The sequence below is a fragment of the Grammomys surdaster genome, unplaced genomic scaffold (genome assembly GCF_004785775.1).
Source record: "Grammomys surdaster isolate TR1022 unplaced genomic scaffold, NIH_TR_1.0 362, whole genome shotgun sequence".
NCBI lineage: Eukaryota > Metazoa > Chordata > Mammalia > Rodentia > Muridae > Grammomys > Grammomys surdaster.
In genome coordinates, this window is record NW_021604781.1 from 5,634,613 (window position 1) to 5,642,145 (window position 7,533).

The window sequence follows — 7,533 nt, forward strand, 5'->3', positions numbered from 1 at the left end:
AGAGAGAGAGAGAGAGAGAGAGAGAGAGAGAGAGAGAGAGAGAGAGACAGAGAGACAGAGAGAGAGAGACAGAGAGAGACAGAGAGAGAGAGAGACAGAGAGAGAGAGACAGAGACAGAGAGAGACTACCAAAATCTTCATCCAGAACATTTTTGTCTTGTGTGAAATTGCTCAAATTTGAAAACACAAGTTGACCAACAGCTCCTTGCTGCCAAGAACATTGTGAAAATGTGTCTGGGGTAAGGAGATGGCCTGCTAGGAGAAAGGGTGTGCTTTCTGGGGCAAGGATGACATCCCCAGGGCTCAGTGTTAGCAACACTTGGTGGGAGAAGGAAATCTTACTCAGTGGGCTTTCCTAATTGACTGTCCACAGTTCTGATGTTTTGTGTATGTATATGTGTGGTGCTAGAACCCAAGGTCTTGGCACTCTAGGCAAGAACTTAACCCTGACCACACCTCCTAGTCCCCCAATGGAGGATTCTAGGTAAGGACTCTACCCCTGAGCCACACCCCAGTCCCTCACTATGCAAAGCTAGGCAGTAGCTCTTCCTTTGAGCCACATGACTCTTCCACTGAGACATAGTCCTAGCTCGCCACTTTTTTTTTTTTTTGAGGCAGAGTGGTCTTTTTTTTTTGAACCTGGACCTTGCTGATTCAAGCTAGACTCTCTGGCCAGCCAGCCCTAGGGATCCTCCTGTTTCTGTCTCCCCAATACTGGGATTAAAGGCACACAGTTGTAGAGGAATTTTAATCATGGGTGCTCTGGCAAGGGATTACATTCAGAGACCTTCTAGGCTGTGTGATCTGGATGGAATGCAGACATATCACACACCTTTAATCCCTCTGGCTGCCCTTAGAACACACCTTTAATCCCAAACGGTGTAGGTAAAGTTAGTTTGTAGAAGGAAGAAACATGTTTGAATTGTGATCCTAACTGAGGGGCAAAGTGACAAATCAGAAAACGATTGGACAGAATGACTCAGAGATAGGATATGCCCAACTCTCACGTGAAGGAGACAGGAACGAGGCAAAATTTAAGAGAACAGCAGGTGTGGGTGGGGGAGGCAGATTTACTGGAACGGTTTTACAGAGAGAGGTTCCAGGTGAAGACAGGAAAAGCCAGAGAATGAGAAGGAGCCAGAAGATTAGAACAGATTGCCAGAGTTAGTTTGCGACCAAGCAAGGCAATTCAGTGAGAGGTCTAGATCTAGAGTAGCCAGTCAGCTTGGAGAGGAGCTTGAGACAGAAGAGCTGAGCTGACCACCCAGCCAGAGCTCAGAAAGAACTAGGAAGGGATGAGCTTATTCAGCAGTAAGTCTCAGAGGCTGAAACACTTTAGGCCTAGATTAGATTGTGCGGATGCTAGAAGCTTTCAGGTCTGGCCTTGGGGTAGTTTGAACAGAGAAACAGAAAGCTCAGGCCAAGCTGTGTATTTTCACATCTTGGTACAGCTCTCATCTCATCCCTCCATCCAAGGAAATAAAAGCTACCTTTACACATAGTTTTTTTCTTTTTCTTTTTTTAATGTGAGTGCCAGGAACTTGAATCCAGATCCTTGTGTTTGGAGAACAAGTACTTTACTGACTGAGCCACCCCCTCAGCCTTCCCGGTGACCATTTGAATGTACATCCACTTCACATGGCATCAGTTGTGCCATCTGAAAAATTGCACCAGACTGTTGCAAGAGTTGAGAGAGAGCCTTGTGGTACATGTATAGTCATGGGGTGTGATGGTAGAAGCTGAGGAGATGAGAGGAGGGGCTGGAAGGAGGAGGATTGCTTAACCTTGTTCCAGGAAACAGTGATCAGATGATCCCGGCCCTGTGCCTTCCCTTCTTCCACACTTCCTCTTATGGAGGAAGTTTTGAGTTGCTCCATAAGTGTGTGACCCATTTTTTTTTTTTTATCTTGTTATTCCTGGCAGTAGAAATGCAAGGAAGGTTGCTGGGGAGATGGCTCAGTGGATAAAAGAGAGCTCTTGATGCTAAAGAATGACCTGAGTGTGAATCTCCAGCACCCACGTGAAAACGCAGCAGCTAGCTGCAGGCTTACCTCTAGCACCAGCAGCAGTGAGTGGAACAGAGACGGCAGGCTGGCTGGGGCTTGTTGGCTATCAGTCTATGCCTAGGCTCAGCAAGAGATCGTCTGTCAAGGGAGTCAGGCCGACGGTAACAAAGCGGGTCACCTGATGGTCTTCTCTGGCTTCTGCGTCTGTGCTCACCCCTCCCCACACACCACACGTATATGTCACACACAGTCTTGCACACACAAGATAAATTTAAGGAAGCGTTTTGTAAAGTGTATTTTTTGGATCCTTTTAATATCAGCGTACTTTGTTAAATTAAGGTGAAGAGGAAGTGGAGATGCGGCTTGGAGAATACAAGGTCAGGCATAGAACAGCAAGGAGTCTAGAAGCTTAACGCAGCCTAGCATTCGGAGCTCTGTGGGAGGAGCCTGTAACTCTAGCATTTTAGAGGTGGGAGCAGCAGGATCAGAATATTGGGGCTCAAGAGGCGGCTCAAGAATGCTTGCCGGTCTTTTAGAAGACCTGTGTTTGGTTCCCAGCACTCATGTCAAGCAGTTCCGATACCTGGGACTCCAGGTCGAGGGGGATCTGATGCTGTCTTCTGGTCTCTGATGGCTACAGCATCCCCATACACACATAAATAAAATATAAATACACATAAGAAAACAATATATCTAAACAAAATTAGATCAAGGTTACTCTGTGCTTACCTTTGGCTACATGGGGAGTTCAAGGTCAGATTTGGATACATGAGGATTTGTGTAAACAAAGAAACAAAACCAAACAATCCAAAAACCAACCCGGGCACAGGCTGCTCTTGCAGAGGACCTTAGTTTGGTTCTCAGCACCTACATGGTGGCTCACAAACTCTGGTAACTCCTGTTCCAAGGAACCTAGCACTCTCTTCTGGCTCGCATGGGCATGGCACTCATGTGGCAGACATACAAATATGTAACTAGAAGTAACAAGTTAAAACAAAACCCAAACCAGCACTGGGCCTCTTTGTCCCCTTTCCCAATGTGACTCCATTGAATAAGTCTTCCTTTTCTGCCTTTCCTTACTGAAAAGGAATCTTTAAACTTAACAGAAGCATGAGGGCTATAGGTCATACTACAGAAAGGACAGGAATGCACTTTGTTGCAAGTACAGTTAAATTTGTCAAATGCTTAAAATGGGGAAGAAGATACCTTCCCTCCAGGCCAGAGGGAAGCGCACCGAGGACTCTCTGGGTGCATTGAGAAAGATGTGTCCATCTTTCTGCCTTTTGATGGTCTTAGTCAGGTCATTGGGCTCCCCCTCCAGAGTGATGGACTTACCTGTGAGGGTCTTCATAAGAATTTGCACCCCATCTCTGAGATGAAGCAGGTATAGGATGCACCTCTCTGGGATGTTGCAGTCACACTAGGTGTGACAAGGTCAGTCTCTGCTGGTTTGGGTTGGGGATGCAGTCTTTGCCTTGGGCCTTTGCTTTGACATGGCGGATGCTACTGGGCTTAACCTCTAGAGTGATGGGCTTGCCAGTTAAGGACTTTTCTTTTCCACTTATGTCTTCTGTGTGTGTATGTGTGCACATGAGTGCAGGTGCCCACAGAGGCCAGGTGAGGGTGTCACATCTCCTGGACCTGGAGTTTACAGGTGTTTGTGAGCCCCCTGCTGTGGATGCTGAAACTGAATTCTGCCAGAGCACTAAGCAATTGTAACCTCTGAGCTATCCCTCCAACACCAGTTAAGGTTTAACTGATAGCTGCATTGTCAGTGATGGTGGTCACAGTCCTCACAGAAACACAGCTTAGCCTTAGACTCCTGAGCCTCAGGCTTCTACCTCACAAGTGTTATGAGTACAGCTGTGTGCCTTGCCCTACTTAATAATACTATATTGTGGGTTGACCAGATGGCTCACTGGGTAAAGGATCTCGCAGCCAAGCATGAGAATCTAAGTTGACTCACTTGGGACCCACACGGTAGGAGATGGATGCATGTGGAAACCTGAGGGTGATGTAGGAGATCTTCCTTCATCACTTCCTTATTTACTGAGGTAGGCTGTATTACTGAACCTGGAGCTGGATTGGGGGAGGAGTAGACCCCCTGTCTGTCTCATGTTTTGATCACAGGTGGGCCACCATACCTGCCCATCTTTTATGTGGTCCCCTTGCCTGTATAGCAGGTGCCACATCCACTGAGTCATGTCTTAGCTGCTGTACCCATTTTTATCCAAGCATCTAGGCTGGTCCCATTTCATGCCTGCTGGTTTTGACGCAGGGTCTTATGCAGCCCATGTTTGCCTGGGTTCCTGATTGTCAGGTCCAAAAGAAATAAATGGAGGACAAATGGGTGACTATGATGTCTGTTAGCATAGCAAAGTGCACACTTGCCTGACTGTTCTCTCAGTACCACAAGCACTTGTTATAGAGTCTGTGCTGGCATCCTCTTAGCTGTTCACACCCCACCCTTACCCTAAACTTCTTCAGCTAATAGTCTTCTCTTCTCCTAGATATTTATTCATATAGAACTCTGCGATTTCAGCCATGCATCCGCTTGGATCTTGCTCTCTTCTCTCTCTCTCTCTCTCTCTCTCTCTCTCTCTCTCTCTCTCGGCTCTGTCTCCTCTTTGCTCTCTCTTCTCTTCCTCTCTCACTCTCCTCTGATGTCTTTCCTTTAATGGCCCAGTTCAGTCTACTGAACATGTTTAGTCTCTCTCCCCCCTCTCTGTCTCTCTGTCTCTCCATGTCTCTCTGTCTCTCTTTGTCTCTGTCTCTGTCTATCTCTACCTCTCTCTGCTCTGGACCCTTCTAGATGTCTCTGGCTGTACTTTCCCTTGTATCTACAATAAAAACCTTCCCCTCAACCAATGGAGTGGTTATGTCCTCATTTTATTTATTGATTATCCTACCTCTACCTCCCAAGTGACAGGCATGTCACACTAGGCAAGCACTCTACCAACTGAGCTGCATTCCCAACCTCAGATTTTTTGTTTGTTTGTTTTTTTGAGACAGGGTTTCTCTGTATAGCCCTGGCTGTCCTGGAACTCACTCTGTAGACCAGGCTGGCCTCGAACTCAGAAATCTGCCTGCCTCTGCCTCCCAAGTGCTGGGATTTCAGATTTTCTTTATAACTATTTTTTTAAAAAAATATTGGCAAATAAATTAGTGGTTTTCAGGGCTGGAGAAATGTCACAGTGGTCGAGAACACTTGCTGCTCTTGAAGATGATGGGAGTTGGGTTCTCAGCACCCACACAAGGCAACTGACTCACCTGTAACTCAGGACTAGAGAGTCTTATTCCCCTCTTCTGACCATCTAGGACAGCGGCACAAGCACTGCACGCAGAGAGCTAGAGACACACACATACATAAATAGTAATCATTTTAAACTATGCTGGGTTTCATTATGATATTATCATCACATATGTCAGTATGTTTAGCTCATATTTACCTTCCCTAATCCTCCTTTGTCCCTCCTCCCTCTGCCACTGGTCCTCCCTCTGTTTCGTGTCACATGCAGATGTGTGTGTGTGCATATGTGCGCGTGTGTTTATATATGTCCTCCTACTATGAAAGAAGACATGTGATATTATCTTTCTTCATTACCTCTCTTGTTGCCCCCTCCCCTCAGCCCATTCCACAGATACTTCTACTTTCATGACGTATGGATATTTTACATCAGAACATCACATAAGAGAGGACATGTGACGTTTGTTTTCTGAGTCTTGCTTGTTTTGCCTACCATGATGATCCCTAGTTCCATTCATTTTTCTGCAGATGACCTCACTTCATTCTTCTCCTTAGCTTCAGTCACCATTTCATGTGTTTAGACACCATGTTTTCTTTATCTGTTTATCTGCTGGTGGACTTGTAGGCTGATTCCATTCCTTAGCTACTGTGAATAGTGAAGCAATAGTACATGGACGTGTGTGGATGCATGTGGCTTGCTGACCGACTCCTCTAGGTAGATGCAGAGTGGTATAGCTGGTTCAGATGGTAGTTACAATTGGTTTAATTCCTTCGCTGTGTATGCACATACACACGCACATATGCATGTATGCACTCAGATAATGTGTGAGAGTGGTACACGTGACCTAGAGATGTCAGGGGACAGTTTTGTGAAGTCAGTTCCCTCCTTCCAGTTCGTGTGGGTTCTGGAGGTTGACATGAGATCATCAGGCTTGTGCAGTAAGCATTTTCCCTACTGAGCCATCACATCAGCTCTGATTATAATAAAAAAAAACCCTTTTATATTGGACTGGAGAAATGGCTTGGTAGTTAAGAGCATTCACTGTTATTGGAGAGGATCAGGGTTCAATTCCCAGCACCCACGTGGTGGATCACAACCATCAGTACTTATGCACTTGATGTATGTACATGCATCCATGAGGACAAAGCACTCGTGTATATAAAATAAAAGTAAGTAAATCTTAAAAACACCTTACATATATAGTGGCTGCACCAGTTCCCCTGTGCATACACTGGTGGAAGTGTATATGGGGGAAAGGAATCTGAGGAGATAGCTTAGCCCACAAAACAAGCATGAGGACCTGAATTCAGATCCCCAGCCACCGCATGAAAATCTGTGGGCCTGTGAGGCAAAGGAAGATCCTGGTGTACACAGCAAGTTTCTGGCCAGCCAGGGCTACATAGAAAATCCTTTTCTTGAAAAGGAAAAGAAAGTGAAAAACTATTAAGGAAGATGCACAATGTTGACCTGTAGATTCCCCATGCACCACACACAGAGGGACATGGAGAGACTAGGGGTATATCTCAGTGATAGAACACTCCCTAGCCTATACAGGACCCTAAGTTACACATTACTCACCAGGTGGGGAACTGTAATGATTTTTATGATAATATTTCCATAACTTTCCTTTGTCTTTTGTATGTTTTACTGTCTGTGTGCATTCAGCCCAGTTCAAAGCACAGACAGAAGTGACATGTTTACAGCCATTAAGCAAGCTAACATGTGCCTCCTGTTCCATGGTTACCTATTCTCTACATGTGTATACAGCAAGAGAACCCAACACTCTTCAACAGAAATCCCAATTTCCAGACAGCATCATATTTGAATTTTATTATATGTATTTGTGTGTGTGTATTGGTGTACATACATGCAAAGTGCATGTATGGAAATCATGTGAAACCTAGACTATAAATTGTATATGTATCTTTGTGTATATAAAGACATAGCACTTATATGGCTGAGAATGCCTCCAGCTCTTTGCCTAAGCCCTTAAGGCATTCATTTTGTGCTGTATCCTTCTCATTGGAGAGATAGCTAGTGTCAAGAATTCTCCTTTGATTGACAGAAACACTTGTCATAGCAACCTCATCACCAGGGCAACAAGTTATCATTGAATATGCAGCCAATCAGAAGCCTCCATTTCTGGGGAAGATGGCAACAGCTTCTAAGTGATCGTAGCCACTTTTGTCCGAATGAGGTGTCAAGGACAGATGGATGTCAACCAGGAGAGTAAACCAGCAAGAGTTCTACTGTCGGGCCACATCTGCACATGCACACAT